This window comes from Dendrobates tinctorius, unplaced genomic scaffold (genome assembly GCF_039654945.1).
Source record: "Dendrobates tinctorius isolate UK_male_01 unplaced genomic scaffold, ASM3965494v1 ptg000105l, whole genome shotgun sequence".
Classification (NCBI taxonomy): domain Eukaryota; kingdom Metazoa; phylum Chordata; class Amphibia; order Anura; family Dendrobatidae; genus Dendrobates; species Dendrobates tinctorius.
Genome location: NW_027361773.1, coordinates 11510129 through 11520978, shown reverse-complemented (window position 1 = coordinate 11520978; position 10850 = coordinate 11510129). Strand labels below are relative to the sequence as shown.

General features: G+C 44.8%; 1 protein-coding gene across 7 annotated transcripts in view; it reads left to right on the top strand.

The window, feature by feature from the left end:
- Nucleotides 1–523: 523 nt before the first annotated feature.
- The window catches only part of TASOR2 (transcription activation suppressor family member 2), a 176921-nt gene continuing 166594 nt past the window's right edge, over nt 524–10850 (top strand). For 6 of the 7 annotated variants that reach the window (XM_073589069.1, XM_073589071.1, XM_073589070.1 and 3 more), the window contains exon 1: nt 524–650. The gene's annotated coding sequence lies outside the window, so the exon portion shown is untranslated. Of the gene's footprint in view, nt 651–3242; nt 3310–10850 lie in introns of all 7 variants that reach the window. The other variant, XM_073589067.1, reaches the window with a different exon arrangement.

The window sequence follows — 10850 nt, the reverse complement described above, 5'->3', positions numbered from 1 at the left end:
GTAGGAAGGCGTGGAAACACCTGCCTAGCTACGTCTACAGCCAGGCCCTGCATTTGTTTATGTATCAGCCTGATGGGGAATGCTGAGCAATCTATCTAATAAATCTCTGCTTGTATACTGAGGCAGCACGGTGGCTCAGTGGTTAGCACTGTAGCATCTGGAAGGAATTTGTATGTTCCCCCCACGTCTGCGTGGGTTTCCTCACTAGCTAGGAGAACGGTCATTCTGTGTGTATCTATATTGTATATTCATCCTTTTTGCTTGTATAAAGCCTATTTCTTCTTCCTGTGCCCCATGACATCGCACACTTCTGAGCACAGGCCCCTCCAGCCTGCTGTGTAGCGGGGGAGCACAATGCAGCGCGTCTGAGCACTGAGCTGCCCCCCCGTATGGTGCGGACCTGTGCACATGCTCAGCACAGCCGCGCAGAGCGGAAGTAAGAGGAGCGACTGTGGAGGCAGCAGACAGGAAGGACGGCAGTGCCCTCTACTTCCGGGTGAGCTTTCACTTTCTCTTCTTTTTTTTCCTTCGTGCAGGAATCACTTCCTGAGGTCAGTGCCCCCTCGGAGGACGGTGTGCTTGTGTAGCGTCAGACATTTTCTGACTGCTGGAGGTTGTTGTGTAGAGAAGCTGGCAGGAGTGCCCTGACGGTAAGCGCTGGCCCGTGTGCCTCCCCTCTGTATACGTGTCAGTTAGTCGGTGACAGCGGTGTTCGCTCCTGACGCAGAGTTTTTTGCTCTTCTGACCAACGGACTTTCCTCCCCTCGATAGCGGGCGCTGCTGTGAGTGCGGGCCCGGCGCTGAGCGGGCGGTGCGGGCATACGGCGCAGTGTCGGTGTGCGGCGCCCGTGCAGCCCTCGTGGTGGTTGTGTAATCCTGCCGCTGAGGGCTTGTGGCCGGCTTCGCTTTTGCAGCCCTCTCTTTTCCTGGCAGTCTGCCCAAAACAAGTGCGACTCGTTAGTCTGCAGCTGTTGAGCAATTCAGAAAAGACGCAAAGGACGGTAAAAAGTCGCATTGTGTCAAGAGTGGAGTGATGTCACCGTGTGACGTCACCGGTGTGGGCAGCCAATACAGGAGAACCTGCTTTATTACTACATCCCATAAGTTACCTAAGGTGAGCACAGTAGAGACTGTCACCACAGAGGTGGGATCTGCTTGTGGTGGTCCTCCATCCGTATAATGCCCCGTCCAGCCTGTATAACTGTTGCATTGGCGTTTTTACGCGATTTCCAGCCAACTTTACCAACTCTTTGTAAAGTGGGCGAGGCTCAGACGGGCCCACCCAACAAGTCCATAGATAATTAACGCCAGCCCCTAACGGATCACATTTGTCAGTGGACAACTGTTGAAAGCTGCGCCATATTCAATAAAAGGCACACACCTCTTCATGAATTTGGCGCGTCTTACTGTAGAGCACACTTCACCAAAACTGGCGTACAAAATACCAGTCTTAATGAATCGGGTCCTTTTGTTTTTCTCTTGTTAATTTTTCGCTAAAAAAAGCTTGGATTTCATAAAAAGTGTAACACTGGTGACTTCTACATCCTCTATATATCACAGTACCTAGCAGACTGCAGAAAGAGTTGTGAGTCTGTGAGATCTGATTGTTCTAGTTTACAACAGCTCTCTCTTCTCCTGACAGTAAACTTATAACCTGATCAGCTTGGATTGGGCCATAAATCAGCTTAGAAGATGGTTCAAGACAAGAGCGCTCAGGGGTACAATCGGCAGCTTTGTGATTGGCTTATTCTGCAGCTATGTGCTGTGACACACTGAGACTAGAAGCAAATCGCTCCAACATTTTTAATGAAACTATTGCAAAAATACTTTCTAGCCATAAATACGTGTATGTAAGTAAATATATAATACCTAAAGGTTGTGCACACCATTTAAAGGGACTCTGTCAGCAGTTTTTTGCTGTTTAATCTGATGGCAGCATGAGGTGAAGGCTAAGGCTAGTTTCACAGCGTTTACGGCTGCCGCTAAGCCCCGCCCCCTGCCACGCCTCCGCCGGTAGCTTCGCCTACGGACGCATGACGCTGCATGCGTCCTGCGTCCCCTATCTTTAGCACTGGGGACGCAGTCTGTGCGCAGTATGCGTTTGGCGGTGCATGCGTGCTTTTGACGGTGCGCCGAGCGCACCAAATTGCAACCTGTTGCGTTTGGCGCTGGTCGGGGCAGCGACAAAAGGACGCATGCGCCGCCAAGCGCATACTGCGCATGGCCTGCGTCACCAGTGCTAAAGATAGGGGACGCATGCAGCGTCATGCGTCCGTAGGCGGAGCTACCGGCGGAGGCGTGGCAGGGGGCGGGGCTTAGCAGTGGCCTTGCGCAGCCCGACGCTGCGGCCGTAAACGCTAATGTGAAACTAGCCTAAGACCCTGATTTCAGCAATATGACACTTATTAGGCTATGTGCTGTTGGTTCAACCTAATTAGTGTTTTATTGCTACCAGTGTAGCTGCCCACATGCCTCCTGGTCTCTGCCTCACCACTCATTAGCTGCTCTGTCCATATGCAATGTATGCAAAAAAGCTGCTAATCAGGAGTGTGGGCAGGGTCAGCTTTCTGAGCTCTACTAGATCAGTAGCAGAGAAAACTGTATCACAACTGCACTCATTAAACTAAATGACACATCGGTGGAATTTGGGTCCCCTACATTATTTTGCTATGAGATGAGGTAGCAAAAATCTGGTGACATTCACTTTAAGGCTACGTTCACACAATGTTTTATTTACTCGTCAGTGGTTTTGTCAAGGATTACATCTGAAAAACGAGAAATTGATAGATGGGGTCAGTATGTTTTCTGTCAGACATCATTTTCTGCTCATATACACCAGCCGTGGGTCAAGCTCCAAGACGCAGTTGACTAGGTTTTGGTGCCAGCTGCAAATAGGAAGATACTGACTCCATCTCCATAATTATGAGTAATGGTAAGGCATTATCCGAGCTCGCTCGTGTGCTAATAGAGTATCTCAGGCATGCTCGAATACTATGTTTGAGTCCCCGCATCTACATGTCTCATGGCTGTTTGACAGCCGCAACACTTGCAGGGATTGCCTAACAAACAAGCAATTCCTGCATGTGTTGCAGCTATTGATCAACCATGAGGCATGCAGATGGGGGGACTCAAGCATAGAGTGTCTCGGGCATGCCCAAATACTATTTGCACACGAGTGCGCTCGCTCATCACTAACAATGTCAATGACCTCATTGGCACAAATATCCAAATTCCATTTTCAGGTCTTCACATCTAAGGCCCGAGGGGAAACTGCAAAAGGAACATTATTTTTATATATATATAACCTAGGTAAGTGCTTAAGTATGAATTGGATGTCATACTTTGGGGGAAAAAAAACCCATTGACGTGCAGGCTGGATATTATGGTCCCATTTCTTGTCTTTGACACTCATAGCAATCATCTGATCATGCTCAGGGAATCTGCTGCTAGTGTAGTTTTGCAAGTCATCCGTCTGATTGGGAACTACATATAGAGAGACACTCGGTTCTGAATCACAGAGTGGGTCCTTCGCTCTCTGATGCTCTTTTTTTTCTAATGGAGCATAAATAAGGACAGGGGGTTTTCTTCATGACAACCCAATTAATTCATGCCCTTACCTACTGCAGGTTTACAAATAACAGCATCAAGTAATTCGTCAATTGAAGCATCTATTCAGTTTTTACCCCTGATCTTTTAGTGTATGTGCACACGTTGCGGATTCGTGTGCGGATCTGCAGCAGAATTCCAAGGGATGTACAGTACCATGTTATCCTATGGAAAACAAAAACCGCTGTGCACATGCTGCGGAAAATTCCACGCGGAAACACAGCGGTTTATTTTCCGCAGCATGTCAATTCTTTGTGCAGATTCCCCAGCGTTTTTACCAGGGCTGTGGAGTCGGTAAGCCAAACCTGCGACTCCGACTCCTCAATTTCCCTTACTCCGACTCCGACTCCACGACTCCGACTCCCACACATATTGCTTATATTTAAGTGAAAAATTTATTGTAGTACAATGTGAACCTCAGACATTTAATCATTTTTATGATCCCATAATCAAGATATTTAGATAGAACAGAATATATATTGGTGTACTACCCGGTTTTCATTCTTTTTGGTACAGATACGATATGGATAGACAGATATGGATAAATGGATAGAGCAGATTTCTAATCTGCTTTTGCTATTGAAAACATTATCTATGAGCGCAAAAACCTTTCAGGTGATGCGGTTTTTTAAAAAGATGATCAGCTTTTGCAGCTGAAAAACGTATCCTCAAAAAACACAGGAAAAACGCTGTGTGTGAATGCAGCCTTAGATCAGGAATAGAACAGCCATTTATAGGACATTTCATAACTTTCCCAAATTCCTATGAAAAAATATTCAGCACATCCTGCATTGAATTACTGTACCCAATTTATTACCGTATATACTCGAGTATAAGTCGATCCGAGTATAAGTCGACCCCCCTAATTTTGCCTCAAAAACCTGGGAAAACTTATTGACTCGAGTATAAGTCTAGGGTGGGAATTTCCGAAGATACTGGTAAATTTCAAAAATAAAAATAGATAAGAATAAAAGTAAAATTAAGTGAGACATCAGTAGGTTAAATCTTTTTGAATATTTATTTAAAAGAAAAACATTAAACAAGCCCTGTAAGTTGAAAAGAGGGTCAACAAAACCAATAGGGCAACAACAATGACTTTAAAAGTACAAAAACCTCAGCTCAATGTAAAACACAAGAGTTAAAATCCTTCAAAGTCACTGGATTCCTCATCATCTGTATGTCCAAACAGAGCTTCAGCTTCAGCTGGTAAGAGGTTATCAGCATAGACATTGTCATCATCATCACTGAGTTGGTCATCACAGTCACTGCTGTCGTCTTCATACAAAGCGCTGTCTTCACTGCCATCCATAGCATTACTAATGCCACATTTCTTGAAGGCGCGTTGCACCATGTCCTCTGGAATCTCTTCCCATGCATCACGAACCCACTTTGCTATTAATTCTATATCCGGCTTCATCAGATTTCCAAGTTCTGTCAGTCGGGCTTGACCAGATGACATCCATTCATGCCACATCCTCCGCACACGGTCTTTGAAAGGTTTATTTAAACACACATCTAGGGGCTGCAATACAGATGTAAGTCCACCTGGAATAACCGCCAAAGTAACTTGAGAAGACTTTGCCAATTTTTTTATGTCATCACATGTGTGGGCTCTGAACATATCCCAAACTAGCAATGATGGTTTTTTCTTTAAGGCTGTTCCTGGTCGTCCATTCCAAATTTCTTCCAGCCATTTTTTTGTTCCATCTTCATCCATCCAGCCTTTAATATGAGCGCGCACTGTAATTCGTGGTGGGAATTGGACCTTTTTAGGCAGGGTCTTTCCTTTAAAAATAATGACAGGCCGCAGCTTTGTTCCATTAGCCAAACATGAAAGAACGACTGTGAAATGATTTTTTTCATTTCCTGTGGTTCTGAGTAGAATAGTTTTTTCTCCCATATTTGCCACAGTTCTGTTGCTGGGAAGATCAAAAGTCATAGGTGTTTCATCCATATTTCCAATATCTCCCAGGTCATAGTTATGGATCCTTCTTTGTTTTATGATGAATGAATGGAATGGAATGAACATCACTTTTTCATCAAGGTCTTTTGGCAACTTCTGTGAAATCTTTGTTCTTTGTCGCAAACATAGGCCAAATCTATTCATGAAACGGGTACACCATCCTGCTGATGCAACAAATTTTTCAATTCCTGGTGCTTTCAATTGATCTTCTTTAGCCATTTGAAGGGCACGTAAGCGAATTCCCATGCGTGTTACGCAGTAGCCATTTTGACGACACTCCACAACCCATTTATGCAATTCAGTCTCTAGAGCCTCATACGACACCTTCAAACCACGTTGTGCTTTTTTTTGCCTTTGGAGTCTTTTCCAAGTCTGCTTTCATTTTCCGCCAATCCCTCACTACTTTTTCGTTAACACAAAATTCCCTACTTGCAATACTGTTATTGCTTTCTTCTGCTCTTGACACAACCTTAAGTTTGAAACCAGCTTCATACGACCTGCGTTTTTGCTTTGGTCCGGGATTTGAAGTACTGGGATCCATTTCTAACGGGATAAAAAAAAACACTCCGTCCAAATACCGTAATGCTGCACAACATACCGTATGCCCCATAAATGCTGCACATGAATAATGGTGGCCCAAATATTGAAATGCTGCACAACTTATGCCCCATAAATGCTGCACATGAATAATGGTGGCCCAAATATTGAAATGCTGCACAACTTATGCCCCATAAATGCTGCACATGAATAATGGTGGCCCAAATATTGAAATGCTGCACAACTGATGCCCCATAAATGCTGCACATGAATAATGGTGGCCCAAATATTGAAATGCTGCACAACTTATGCTGCACATGAATAATGGTGGCCCAAATATTGAAATGCTGCACAACTTATGCTGCACATGAATAATGGTGGCCCAAATATTGAAATGCTGCACAACTTATGCTGCACATGAATAATGGTGGCCCAAATATTGAAATGCTGCACAACTTATGCTGCACATGAATAATGGTGGCCCAAATATTGAAATGCTGCACAACTTATGCTGCACATGAATAATGGTGGCCCAAATATTGAAATGCTGCACAACTTATGCCCCATAAATGCTGCACATGAATAATGGTGGCCCAAATATTGAAATGCTGCACAACTTATGCCCCATAAATGCTGCACATGAATAATGGTGGCCCAAATATTGAAATGCTGCACAACTTATGCCCCATAAATGCTGCACATGAATAATGGTGGCCCAAATATTGAAATGCTGCACAACTTATGCCCCATAAATGCTGCATTACCGGCTCTTCAGTCCCTCTGCGCCGGCTCTTCAGTGACTCAGAGGGCGCGTACTATCCACGTCATCGCGCCCCCTGTACGTCACTGCCAGAAGACGCGCCGGGAGAGAGCAGCACAGAGCGACTTGAAACAACGCCGCCACGGCCCTATCATCACCCGCCGCCGGGACACTGACAGGCTGCAGGGGACCGCAGACAAGAACCGGGGAACGCGGAGACGACGGGGACCAGGTAAGTTTGAACCGTCACCCGAATATAAGTCGAGGGGGGGTGTTTTTCAGCCCAAAAAGGGGGCTGAAAAACTCGACTTATATTCGAGTATATACGGTATATATTTTAGGAGTCGGAGTCGGTCCATTTTATACAGACTCCAACTCCGACTCCACCAAAATGAGCACCGACTCCACGACTCCGACTCCACAGCCCTGGTTTTTACACCTATTCCTTTCTAGGAATCCACAGGTAAAACGCAGGCATTTTGACCTGCAGATTCCGCTCGGAAAAATCCGCACACAAATCCGCAACGTGTGCACATACCCTTATATTTACTGTAATTTTAGAGGCTGCTTTTTATCTAAGCTGCCTGAGCCTGTCCAGGCACACCTTAGAAGACGGATGTAGCCAGCCTCACCCAGCCGTAAACCGGGGAGGGATGTCAGGTGCAGCACCGAGTAGCTACCAAATCACCGGGGAATGTCGGGATTTGTGAGAAAGATGGCAGGCTTACACAAGAGGCCCAGATATAAATGTGTATTTATTCAAATATTTGGTATTTTGTAAATATTTTGTGTACAGTATTTTGATTCAGAAGCCAACTAATGTTTGGAATCCAGTATTAGGATTTATGTACCTCATTCCCCTGAATTTATTGCACGGTAAACCCCTCAGAGAAAAGGTGTCATTGTCCTCAATAACACAAGGCTCAATATAATCCCAGGATCAGTTAGCCAAACTGCCAAAGGGTATTTATTTTTTAAATATCTAAGATATGTACTATTGCTTATAAACTAAAGAGTACAGTTGACCAGCAGCTTGTCAAATTCTACACCTACTGTATACTGATTGCTCTGAACAACAAGATCACACATTACTCAGACTTGTTTTGAAGTTAGATCCATTTTATTGTATTTTTCCATAGTTCTAGACTTAAAAATTTTAGGCAAAGTTCACACAAGGTGTTTTTTCAGCATTTATCTTCTGCAGCAAAACCTATTCTATTGCAGGAAAGAAGCTGCAGAAAATATGTTTTCTTTTGTTTTCGGCATGCTAGATTGGTCTCTTGTGCATGGTGATAAAGTTTAGTGTTGAAAAACTCGTATTCTATAGAATCAGTTATTGGCACAAAAAACGCAGCAAAACCTGATACTTGCGTTTTTGGTGTATTTTTTTTCTTCACCTACCATTCATTTCAGTGGATGGAAAAACGCTGAAAGAAATTACTTGCTCCATTGTGCAAAAAAAAACATGCAAAGCACAAAATCCTTATGACTAGTGATTAGCGAGTATACTCGTTGCTCAGGTTTTCCTGAGCATTCTCTGGTGTCCTCCTAGTATTTTGGCGTGCTCGGAGATTTAGTTCTATCGACGCAGCTGCATGATTTGCGGCTTCTGGACAGCCTGAATACATGTGAAGAATGCCTGTTTGTTAGGGAATGCCCACATGTATTCAGGATGTCCAGCAGCCACAAATCATGCAACTGAGGCGACGAAAACTAAATCTCGGAGGACACCCGAGCATGCTCGGGAAAACCTGAGCAACGAGTATACTCGCTCATCACTACTTATGACAAAAAAACAAGCTGTACTTTAAAACGCAGCTGAAAACTTGAATAAAAATCGCTGCAAAAACGCCTGCTATGAACTTAGCCTAAAGATAAATATTTATCATATATAATGTATTTTTGCTGGTACAACAAACTTTCCCTGTTTAGGTAAGTGATGAGAAAAATAAACATGATTCTTCAATATGTCCTATTAATCAGCAAATCAGACAAAACTTGTTCTTTTCACACATCCCGTAAATAGCTTCAATGTTACTAAATATAGAATACTGTTATTTATCAATAATGTAATAGCATGACACTGTGTAGTATAAAGCCCAGATAAGGCTACTTTCAGACTTCAGATTTTTAAATCCGGCGGGCTGCGGCGAAATGTTGTCAAACCTGATCCGGTAGAAGCCGCAGCCCGCCGGATCATCTGAGGCCGGAGACGGGGCAGGAGAGGGCGAGAGAGACTTCGGGCATGCGCAGTGGAAAAAAGCGGTCCGGCGCTGTCAAAAAACGTTGCAGGGAACGTTTTTTGCAGACGCCGGACAGGCATTTTTTGCAGTTTCCGGCAAAAGCCGGACACGCCGCATGGCCATCAGGCGCAATGCGGCGATAATGCTAGTCTATGGGGGAAAAGCCGGATCTGGTGGCAACTGGCGCCGGATCCGGCTTTTACATTTTTCGCCGCATCGCGCCTGATGCTTCCAAACTGAAGTCTGAAAGTAGCCTAAGGAAATAGGACACAGCTGATAATAAATAATCTGCTAAAGTCGGACATAGCTGTTTCTAAAGGGTCAATTAATTAATGAGGACATATGTACTTGAAAGGGTCAATCTGAGTTTCTCACTGCATGCATACACTGCCTCGAGCAACTACAATACAGTGAAGACTGATAGGGATTACGTCTATTGCTGATTCTCCCAGCCTCTTCCTACCCTTTAAAAGGAATCTGTCTCCTATTTTCTGGCATGTAAGATGCGTCCACCGCCATCAGGGGCTTATCTACAGCATTCTATAATTCTGTAGATAAGCGCCCGATGTAACCTGAAAGATAAGAAAAACGAGTTAGCGGGGGGGGGTCCAGTCCAGGTCCGAAGGGTGTCGCGGTCCGGGTCCAGCGCCTCCCATCTTCTAGCGATGACGTTCTCTTCTTTGCTTCCTGTCGCGATTCCGGTGCAGGCGCACTGCTCTGACTTGTTGAGGGCAGAGCACTGCAGTGCACAGGCGCCGGACCTCTCTGACCTTTCCCTGCGCACTGCAGTACTCTGCTTTGCCCTGTTCAACAGGGCAGAGCAGTACGCCGGAGCCGCAACGGGAACCAAAGAAGTAGACGTCATCGCTAGAAGATGAGGCACCGGACCCGGACCGCCCCCCAGAGAGTATAATATAATTCGTTTTTCTTATCTTTCAGGTTACATCGGGGGGGGGCGGCTTATCTATAGCATTACAGAATGCTGTAGATAAGCCTCATCTTATATGCTTATCTTGCATGTAAGGCCGGGATCACACACAGCGAGATACGGCCGAGTCTCGCAGGTTAAAACCAAGCTCTGGCACTCCGGAGCGGAGCGTGCGGCTGCTTAGAAATAAAAATTGAGAAAATGCAGAGAGTTCAAATTCTCCTAAAGAGCCATAGTGTTAATAAATTAGATAGGGAATATTTTGATTGTCCTAAAGATATATTTTATTTTCACTCTTTTTACTTCATAAAGTTTTTTTAAAGGGAACCTGTCGGCTGGATTGTGCTGAGTAACCTACAGATATTCGGGTTGGCGCTGTTGATTTAAATACCTTGGTTGATGAAATCCATCTTGTGGTTGTTGTGTAATCTTTATTTTCAGTTTTCAATTGATATGCTTGTGATCTGGGGTGTCCTGTGTGTGTGTGTGTGTGTGTGTGTGTGTGTGTGTGTGTGTGTGTGTGTGTGTGTGTGTGTGTGTGTGTGTGGAGGGGTATTCATGTGGTGCCTTGCTTAGGTCTGTTTCACACATCAGATTTTTCGTCAGTTAAAATCCGTTAAAATGGCGGACAACGGATCCGTTCCTGTACTGACGACAACGTTTGGCACCGGACCGTTGTTTTAACGGATCCGGCGAAGGAAGAATTTTAAAGGAACCGCTGTCCGGGGAGGAGAGAGAGAGAGAATTTTTTCCATATGCCAGAACTGAGTTTAGGGTTAAATTTCCGACACAGGCATTTCTCTCGGGCATGCG